Genomic DNA, 10,767 nt, shown 5'->3' on the forward strand with positions numbered 1-10,767 from the left:
AGTTTTTTTTCCCCAATGACAAAGTGTATTAATCGAACTAACACTAGCTGCTCAATATAGTCTATTCTGCTCGTAAGCTAAATTCACCCCCGTCCCAATCTAGTCTTACAGTTCCATAATTGATTCTAATCAAATTAAAAACGAACCATAAACAATTGTTCACACAAAAATTTCAATCAAAATCGGTACCAGATTGTTTAAGAGGAGTTCAGTCACATATACTGTTCACTGAACACAAGAAATATACTATCGTGATATATAAAGACAATATATATACGAATATATAGATACCCATATACTACTATATATATATCACTATATATAAAGTCCACCAAGCAAGTACTTTTTGTGATTCATGTTGATTGAAATTAAATAGGCTATTGCCATTCAAGTTATACAGATTTAATGAATGTAAACAAGTCATTTGACAGGTATTTCGTTTCTCCGAGCATAATGTAAGTTTGGTTATTTAAACAAATATGTGAAAGAAACAGCACGAAATACAAAAGAATTGAATCGTATAATGTAAGGGCTCATAAGTGGTTCAATGGTAGCACATTCAACCCGGCAAGTGAGAGATCACGGGTTCGATCCCCGGCCCGGAGCAAGTACTTTTTGTGATTCAATGTTTATTAAAATTATATATTTTTTTTATATATAAACGATAAATAGATAGACATCTTTCTTTAGGAATTTGTTATTACTGTTTTGTAGTTCATTGATATTATCCAAATCCAATCATTTATTGTCCAGGATACTAGAGTAAATAATTATATACAAACGTCAACAATGTATCAACATTGAAACTCACTTAAAAAGGCGAGTACTATTACTAGCAGTGTAAAATTCATGTACACTATATAACAACACTTCTTAACAACATGTTTTTTATGGAGGTTTTCAAACCTAGGCCTAAGATAATATTTTATAATTTTTCAGGTAAGGCATTGTACAACTTGATTCGCCCCAGATACCTAACAGCTACTTTGCGTGCAGGTGTATTTTTAACACTTCATCAGCAACAGATCATGTCCTATTTCATCGTAAAATCAGTTATGGTTTATCCACTAAGGCCAACCAGGTCATTCAAGTTATCATTTAACCATACATCAACAACACTTAAATATACATAAACAATGGCAGGGTTTAAAAATATTACAACTTGGCGAAACCAAGCTTTACAGTGATTCTCTGTTTAATACAGCCAGCAATCCATCTAACTACAGGCCCTGTTTTGCAGAATAAAAAGGTTTGATGCAGATACTGTGTATTGCCCATAAGGTGATCTATCCTAAGAAATAAAGCTATGAACATAAGCCATAGTAGACAAGACAATAAATAATCAATGTGAATTAGTGCCCTTTAATGCCCTAGATTAAGAAAACCACCTTTACAAACTCGAGAAGCCCAAATATTTAGATATGAAGTCATCCTAAGGCCCGCCACCTTGAGATTCGAACTGAACATATATTCTTAAGAAACTTAATACTATTTTTTACGCTACTTCTACTGTAACAAATTAAAGTAAGAGCTCTTGAACTTTTCCCAATGTTATCGCAAAGGTTTATTTGCAGAACACCAATCTAAATCAGTAGAATTCTTATCGCTAAGTTATTTACACTATCCAAGGCTGATTCAGTACTAACCAATAGTTCTCAAGTCATCTGCCAAAGAGATAAGTATTTATCACAGTCTGTCATTTAGATTTCCTGGGAGATCGATTTATATAAAGAACATAAATAAGATTGTATGGCCCCCCCAAGTATTGAGCCTTTTGCCACTCGCAAAGTTAACAGTTTTAGTACTGAAAATATGAGCCATTTAAAAATATACACATTGTGACCTATTTTCAATAAGAAGTTAAAAAAAAATGCAAAAACTAATTTGACTTAGAAAAACGCATAAAATTTCGAATTTATTGAATTAGGGAGATCACCTATGTTCAAGCATTATCAAAGGGCCTTTGAAAGGTCAGAACTGTTCTAAAGATTTCCACAACCCATTTTTTTGTTTCAACGGCTATCAAAAAACCAAGCACTTACAGAAAGAGCTCTGTAACCGATTTTATTGTTTATGGTACGTCCGCTGATTAGAACAAGGAAACCAAATCTTGACAGTCGACTGAATAACTTATTTGCCTCTAAACTAAGCCAACAATCTGCCCATGTACCAACCCTCAAAACCAGACTGCTTCGACACTACAGCTAAATAATAGAAATACCAGTCTATAGTTGCCAATGCTTGTCCATCCCAAGAGACCTTTTTCTTATAACAGAATAACCTTACTAATCGTAAATTATATCAGGATAATTGCCACGTATTAGATACATTCATTAAACAAGTAATCAATGACCCTCACAAATCTGTTTCCGGGCTCAGTACACCAAACTTTTAGTACATGTGCAGTTGATACCAAAAAACCCAATTCCGAAAACATGGTGCTAGTTGGGCTTAGGCTAAAGAATACCGCCAAATCAGGTTTCGCTCTCACCTTTAAATTTTCCCTTAAAAACTAAAGTTAAAATTTACTAGTCTCTGACTACTAGGACTTGTCAAGAAATACTAAACAATAATCTAGTAGCTATTTACCAAAATGTTTTTACACGGGGGGGGTGGGAGTATCAATCCACAGAAGAACTAAAAAAATCATTAAAAGTTCAGAGACTAGAGAAAATAGACTTGGGGAACTGGCCTGCCTGGTTACTTGGCTGCTTTTATTATGATCCGCCACACACCTCTGCTTATTTTTTGGGATCTATCTATTAACACTAGTGTTATAAACCAAAGTTTAGCTCTGTTTAATCTCTAACGTTTGTGACACCTGGCTTTGAGACTTCTATAGTTTTTGGGCCATTACAGCTCCTTCTTATCCTTACATTGCTATCTTTTGAAGTAAATAAAATATACACCTATACTCAGCTCAACTTAAAAGTTTAAAAACCAAAAAACCATCTATGATACCATACTAGTACTCGAAGGGGGGCGTTTCTCTTTACCTTTTAATTTTCCAATGTTTAAAATTTGAGCAGACAACATTTTAAGGACCTATAAAAAAAGGGTCAAGCAAACATTTTAAAACTTTTAAAATTTGTGATTAAAATTTTTAAAACTTTAAAAATTGCACTCTTGCCACTATTGTTATATACAAACAAAATCTTTAAGTATCTTTTTAAAAGGGACATTGTTCTATATAAAATTGGTAATTCCCATTTTTTTAGCATTCCAATCATAAAAAAGCTGTTCAGACGTTGAGTGATTTTTGGGATCAGTTTCATCACAAAGCTGAAGAAAGTTTTCACGACTAAACAGGAGTTGATACTTTAGCAACTTTGTTTTGAATTTTATCTTTTCATACATTAAGTTGTACAATTTTAATAAATGTATAAATTTAAACCCAAAACATGAATTAAAAAAAAGTTGAATTATAAAATTTTAATTTTTTAAATTTTATCAAGTTAGTTCTTGGTTTGTAGCCATAAACATGATAATCACCCAGCCAATTAGAGGCTTCGCAAAATTTCTTAACAAAAATGCTACTCCGAGGTTTTAAATTGTTTTTTCTACAATAACCCTCGCAATACCAAATATTTTAGAAAGTAGACAATCATTTTGGGCTAGTATTTTTCTATTAATGCCAACGCCCCTTCATTGTTTGGGGTTTACTTGTATCATTCTAAGGGTTTCAACTCGTATTAAAAATATATTATTATATCACATTATCTAATAACTTTTTAATCTCGCAACTCCTCCTGCACCTTTATTTTCTTCTAACTGTTATAATTCGATCAAAAAGACCAACTATTCATCCTTAAAAAAACATCACTGCTTTATCTAATATTTTTCCCAGCTGCATGTCACTTGGGTGTTCGCTATATTAAAAACATAGTTAATAATGTAGGGAAATTTTACATGAGCCCTTCCTGCAAGGGGGAAGTCCATCCAGCCTATTTAACCTCTTTCATCATCAACTACATAATCAATGCCCAATTTTAACCATTTTAATCTAGATTGTCATTTATTTATTAGAGAATTTTTTAGATACAAAATTTCTAATTTAATAAAAAATAAATGTTTTAAAAAAAGCTCCGAAAAACAACAAATCAGCACGGGGGTATGGTGTGTTTTGTCTAGTTCATGAGGGCACACAGTAGGTCTTACAACACAACCTATCAATAATATCAATTTAAATTTTGCATCATAATGTAAATGTAAAAACTAGTAATACTTTAAAAAACGAACCCTTGTTTAAAAAAAAAAACATTTCTCACATTGAAACATTTCAAAGGTATCTGAACGGCATAAACATACAATTAAATTTTCTCTTCAAATTTGATAAATAACGCCAAATAATGCAAAAATAACTTGGTGATTGGACAATATAAATACGAAATATCCATATGTCACCCAGAACGCACCGAAATATTACAAATATTTGCAAACTAAAGTAGCTTTGATCACTAAGGCTTAAAGTCTCCTCAAAATGTGATTAAAACCCGCAAAACCCCATTGGCAGATCTGCAAGTCAACTAGAGACTGTCACATGAAACGCACCTGAAATGTCTTGGGTTAAAAATGAGAAGAATTAAATATATTAGAGAGTAATTGCAAACGCGTTTTAAAAGACATCTACACACGTGTAGGAAATTAAAAAGAGACAACCCAAAAATAAAGAGCCTTGATTGTTAAATATTTTGTATAATTGATTTATTGTCTCAATTTTTATGCTTAAAAATTGAGTGATGTTTTAAAAAATGTTCCCTCTAATCGACAAACAGTCAACAATTTTTCGAATTTTCAAAAGTTGATTTTTTTAAAACTAATATAGCTCACTTGGGTTCCTATCTTATTCAAAATGTGCAACTTTCAAACTGTACTGACACATATAACGACCATTCTCCATCAACAATAAGTACTCATACATAAACGTAAAAATCCAAGAGTTGTTAAAATATTTAAGTAACTATGAAAATTTCAACAGATAGGGCGTGATTTTTTAAAAACATACGAAAAAAAACAAAAAGATCAACCTCTGTAGGCCATTGATTAAAGTAACATTACAAAACAAAACATTTGTGTCTAAATTCATTATAATACATAATAAAAATTACAAGTAAAATTTATTACTGTCATAATTTTGATAAAGCATGGTATCTGGGCTGTGAGTAACAACCATTCCCCCCACCCTTCCAATAATGCAGATTAATAATAAAACACTAAAATATGCTACTCACAGTTGAACTATGTCGACAAGACACTCTGTGTTAGTTTATTATTTTTGGTTTCAATTTGTGTCACTTTTAATTAACTTCATCCCACCTCCAAATTCTCAAATCTTTAATTTTTAGTAATTGAGCAGTGCTTGTTGCATATTCTAAGTGCAGAAAAAGGGGTGTGTAACATATATTCAACATCATCCATCTTTATTAAACCTATTAAAATACACATGATTAACTGAATGTTTCCCTTGTAAAAGACTTTTTCTTCGAACACAAACAACAGTTTCCGACAAGCTAACTCCATGAATATATCTTTAGGATAGTATTAGTTTTGTCTTCAATGTAAACTTACTCTAGTAGTTATAATTTAACCATACTGGAAAATTAACAAAAACATGACAAAAATTTCCCGAAAACTTAATCTTTCTTCTATTTAAAATTTAATTTACTCTTTTTTATTTTTGAATGTTACATATATCTGTAATTACTACGCACAACAATATCACAATACATACAATACAGTCACTCTAAAAGCTCTACTTGACAAATTATTCAACAGTTTTTAAACATCTTTGGGGGGGGGGGGGGGGGTGCTCGACAAAATACCTATAAACACCTAACTATAGAGTTTACAAATTTGTGAAAGATTTAAATATTGAATAATTGAGGAAAAGAATCAAAACAAACCGTGGATTACACAAAGGGCTATACTATAATAAAAAACAATCACATTAAATTCAGCACAAGTAGTCATTTCCTTTAAAGTTGTAATTTTCCTACGTCATTGTTATCAAAAGATATCGTAGATAGTAACCCAATGTATCTTTCGAGATAGTCACTTTTTAATAGAAACGTAACTTAACTGCCACCACTCTCTAACTCAAGACACTGGATGAGGTTTGCTAGCGTAGCACATAGCTAGGTCAACTGATCAAGACAGAACATACTCAAATACTACTACTATGTTTGCTAAATTCTTTGGAGCTTAAATTGTTTTATCATTATAGTTAAATTTTGGGTTAAGTTTCTAATACAGACAGGTTTTCAAAAATATTGTCTATAGTTTATATGCAGAGGGCTTAACAGACAGAATTGGTCCTTTAATTTTTGGCATAATTTTTAAACCTAATTTAAGCTGTAGTATATTTGTGCAAAACTAATTTTAGCATTTACTTCAAAACAAAATATATTGAGAACATAATAATTTTTTCATAAAATTTACCAAAACGTTGTTTTAGGTTTACTAAAATAATCTTACATTGTATCTCTCACGAATATTCAATTTCTAATGTAAATGAAGAAATTTTAAAATTTTTTATTGTGCAATAATTTCCATTTCAAAATATTCTATGAGACATAAAAAAAGATAATTTAAAATTTGGCAGAAAAATTTTATATTTTATTCTGTTGCAATACGCTCGTGAATAACCGTATTTATGTTTTGAGGCCCAATAATTAATCTTTCTTTTGGGGCACCCTTTAGTTATTCAATAACAGCAATTCATTTGCATAATTAATCCACTCCTGTACAATATCAAAACAAAGTTAAGTTTACTCTACTTTTAATTTGCCACAACACTCACATGAAAACTATATTCAAACAATTTCTTTCTTAAAAAAATCGTCTTATCTTTATGTACTAGAACTTTCCACGGCAGATAATGAATAACGTTTAGTTTGCCAAGATAGAAAGTATGCCACAAACCCGTGTTCCAACGTCAACAGGCTTCGCTAAGATTACGTGGCTCTATATGATTTTTTATAAGATTCTCAAAATTGTTTTATATTTACTTTTAAGCAATTTTTAAGATAAAAACATAATTTATTTTTTAATTTGATGCAAAATGTTTTAAAATACAAAGTAGTGTACACTGCTTACAAGGGAATTTATATTTCAGTTGTGATATACAAACATTGACAAACTTAAAAGCACACAGTCAAGAGATAAGCCTATTTTTAAATTAATTGAAACATTAATTTAAATAAAAAAATCAATGTTTATGTTGTGTTTCAATGAACACACTAAATTATACGTTTATTATCTTACGGTTTGATATCAAAAAACAAATTTTGCTACTTTAATGAAAATGGGCGTTAAAAAAATAAATGTTATTCTGAAAACAGTTCATTTAAATTTTTTTCAAAATTATTTAAGTTTTAACTTTTGGGTTTCCCCTCATAACCTACAATTTTAGAATCAAATGTTTAAATTTGGCAAATATTTACAGTTTAATGTTAATGACAAAACTAAAAAGAGATTTGTAAAATAACAAAACCATATCGTTTTTGACCAAAAAAATACTGGTAGATTTATAGTTGTTAAAAGATCAAATTACCAATTCAGTCAGAATCGAAAAAAACGAAAACACAAAACTCGTATCAACAAAACAGAGTATAATAGTTCATCTTTGCTATGACGCTTTTGTAGAACACACTTAACTTTTTTCGACAATAATGATATATTCCCTTTATAACAACCACGCCCCAAAAAAAAAAACACTTCTAGTATGTTTTCATAGATTAGTAATGTTATTATTTTGAAGGCGTCTTCTTCTATAACTATTTTCCCTGTACATGAATTAATGTTGTATAGAGTGTATCTGTAGAGTGTACTATGACTCGTCCTCTGGAACTTGAATTGTACAAGATGGAACACACATTTTGGATTCAAACTCAGTCGCCAAACCGAGACAGTTGCGTTTCTAGACATTCCCTCCCCTGACAATTTCCCTTAGCTATTATTATTTTAATCTTTCCCCTGTTTATTTCCCAACATTGGGTGCATATATTAAGCGTCTAAATAGCTATCTTTCATGAACTGGCTAGCTAGAGAATATAGCTGATAAAAATTATTCTACTACAAAACATGTCTACTGCTCAAATGGTTGGTGTTTGCTCATCATAGAATATCTTGATATACAATACCATCAACTAAAATTGAAATTTTAAATCTCCTAAATGAACCAATTACTTGTATATAGTTACTATGAGGTGACACTAAACAATTGAACTCAAAATATAACTTTTTAGTTTAAATTACAAAAACACATATAATTTCTAAAATAACTGAAAATGTTAATGAAACATTAAAATTTAATTATAATAGAATATAGCCAACATTAAAAATTAAAACATAATTTTAATTACTGAGCGAAAAGTAAACTCAAAATAGTAAAATAAATGAATATCAAATATCTATATATAGTTAACACACCAAACCAGGTTGACAAGACGTGTTATTATAAATATTTTTCTCAAGGCTAAATATTTATTACACCGCTATACAGTTTATTACTTCAAATAAAACACTTTAAAATTTGAAGAGAACCACTGTCAATTCCCCAAAAAATTAATATCCCTATAAGTTTCCCTAAAACATAGTCCCAGCTCAAACCAACCAGGTTTTCAACTTGAAATAAAATTTTTATACATGTCATCCTGGATGCAAACTGGACTGTTACCAAAACATATTCAACCCCTCCGCCTTAAACCCGAGCATACCATCGTTCTTATCAACATTTTAGCTGAAACTTCTGGACAGAATGGATTCAGAAGAGAATAACTGTTCCGGCAGGAATGTCCGGTTCCCTTTCTTGCGGTGTTCCCAAAAAGTTACTGTTTCTTGGATACAATCTACCAGTATAGTGTATGAGGAGCAGAGAACGATAGGGGGGGGGAGTATGTGTTGACAAAAGATTGGGCAATTATAAAGACGACTTGGAACAGAAAAGTACTTGCAGTGTGACTCAGTGGTGTTGCACTTAAAAGAAGTCCTAATTGTTTACGGTTAAATAACGGCATAATTCATAACAATAAAACGGCATTACAATTTATCTTTGCTTGCATACAACTTTGAATAAATTTGGGCATCTGTTACACTTATAAAAAAGTGCGCTATTTCAATAAATTAATGATAATTTAAAACTATAAAATAACATAAAAAGTTAAATAAGCGGAAAATCCAAACATAAACCCGGATACACTGATTTGTTTGAAATATAACGGCCCTTTTTTACAAAATTACATTCATCGAGCAAATCATTTATTAAGAATGTGTTAAATTATCCGCTACTAAAATTTGTGCCCATATAAATACACGGCATGTAAATCAGCGCGCTAATAAAAAAAGTCAGGCACGTGAGCCCCCCACCCAACCGAGCCCAAGGAGAAGGCATATACGCCAGCGCCAATAAATATAAAAATGTTGTCCACACGAGATTAAATGTTTAAAGATCTTCTCATGCATGGCAATGACATCTTACCATTCCACTAGTGCCTTACTGCACGTCGCTCACAGCTATCATTACTGACAACCATTTGGCTTATGGAAAGAATAATCAACACATATCTGCTATTGATGCGAGTTATTAAGGGGAGAAATTTCATCAATTTTTTTTCCCCAAAGAGTCTTCCCTTTCGCACCACTTTTATTGGGACCTTTGAGCAACCTAGCTTTACGATGTTTTGATCTCCACTTGTTCTTGGGGGGGGGAAAAAATAGGAATGTATCATCATGATCCGCAAAACAATTTTTTTTAAGATCTTATCTGTCTAAAGGAGAATCAAACTGTATATCTTCATGTTGGGTGGTACTTCAGCGAAAGCTTAGAATGTGGTTTGTTCACCAGAAGTAAAAAATTCTATTTATGGGACCCCTCTTTTGTTCTTCCAAGACAATAAATAATTTAGCCTATTAATTATATATTCAGAAGCAGTCATAAAAACTTTATGTATGCCTTGATCTCACGACCAAACCAATTTTTTCTTCCTATTTTATACCGACAAACTTCATTGATTTACAATAATTGTAATATTATTACAATAAAAAAAATTACTTTAGAACTAAGCCTCAAATTTGGTGTTTCAGCTAAATACTTACTTTTAAAAAATAATGACAAAACTATATCGATTCTTTTATCCTTTCAGGACTTTACAGAGATGATATTGATTTTGATTAAGTGTGTTAATTTTTAGTGTTGTACATTGATTGTCAATCGGTCATGGGCCAAAACACATTGTCAACTAACCACTAGGACGACTCTCCGTGTGATTTATCTTATAGGAAGTCTTGTGAATGATTGTGTTCCCCTAAAACTATTACATTGTTTAACAGTTTATACTATGGGTCTATTTCTAGCCACTAATTACTATGGTTTTTGATTTTTTTGGGGGCAATGCCCATAACCCTTAAAGTTATCCTTTTGAATTACAGAATAAGGGCTAGTTTGAAAATAATCTAAACCAAGTCTCACTACCTCCTAATTGTACAACCCACCTTTGTATTAATTAGTATTAAAAAACCTGTTTTTTTAAATCTCTATATATTTTATTTGTTGTTAAATATATTCATAAAGATATTTTTAAGTCATATAAATTTAAAGGGAAAAAAAAAAATCCATGAAAAATCTACAGATGCATGTAATCTGTCTTAATTGTACAGCCTTTTAAAACCAGATTGGGAAAAAAATTATATTATATAATCACTTACCACTCCTCAATCAACCCAAAAGATTTATCTTATTCAGTCGTCTTTAAAATGTAAGTTACATTA

The sequence above is a fragment of the Homalodisca vitripennis genome, unplaced genomic scaffold, assembly GCF_021130785.1.
Source record: "Homalodisca vitripennis isolate AUS2020 unplaced genomic scaffold, UT_GWSS_2.1 ScUCBcl_1944;HRSCAF=6209, whole genome shotgun sequence".
NCBI classification, from domain to species: Eukaryota; Metazoa; Arthropoda; class Insecta; order Hemiptera; family Cicadellidae; genus Homalodisca; species Homalodisca vitripennis.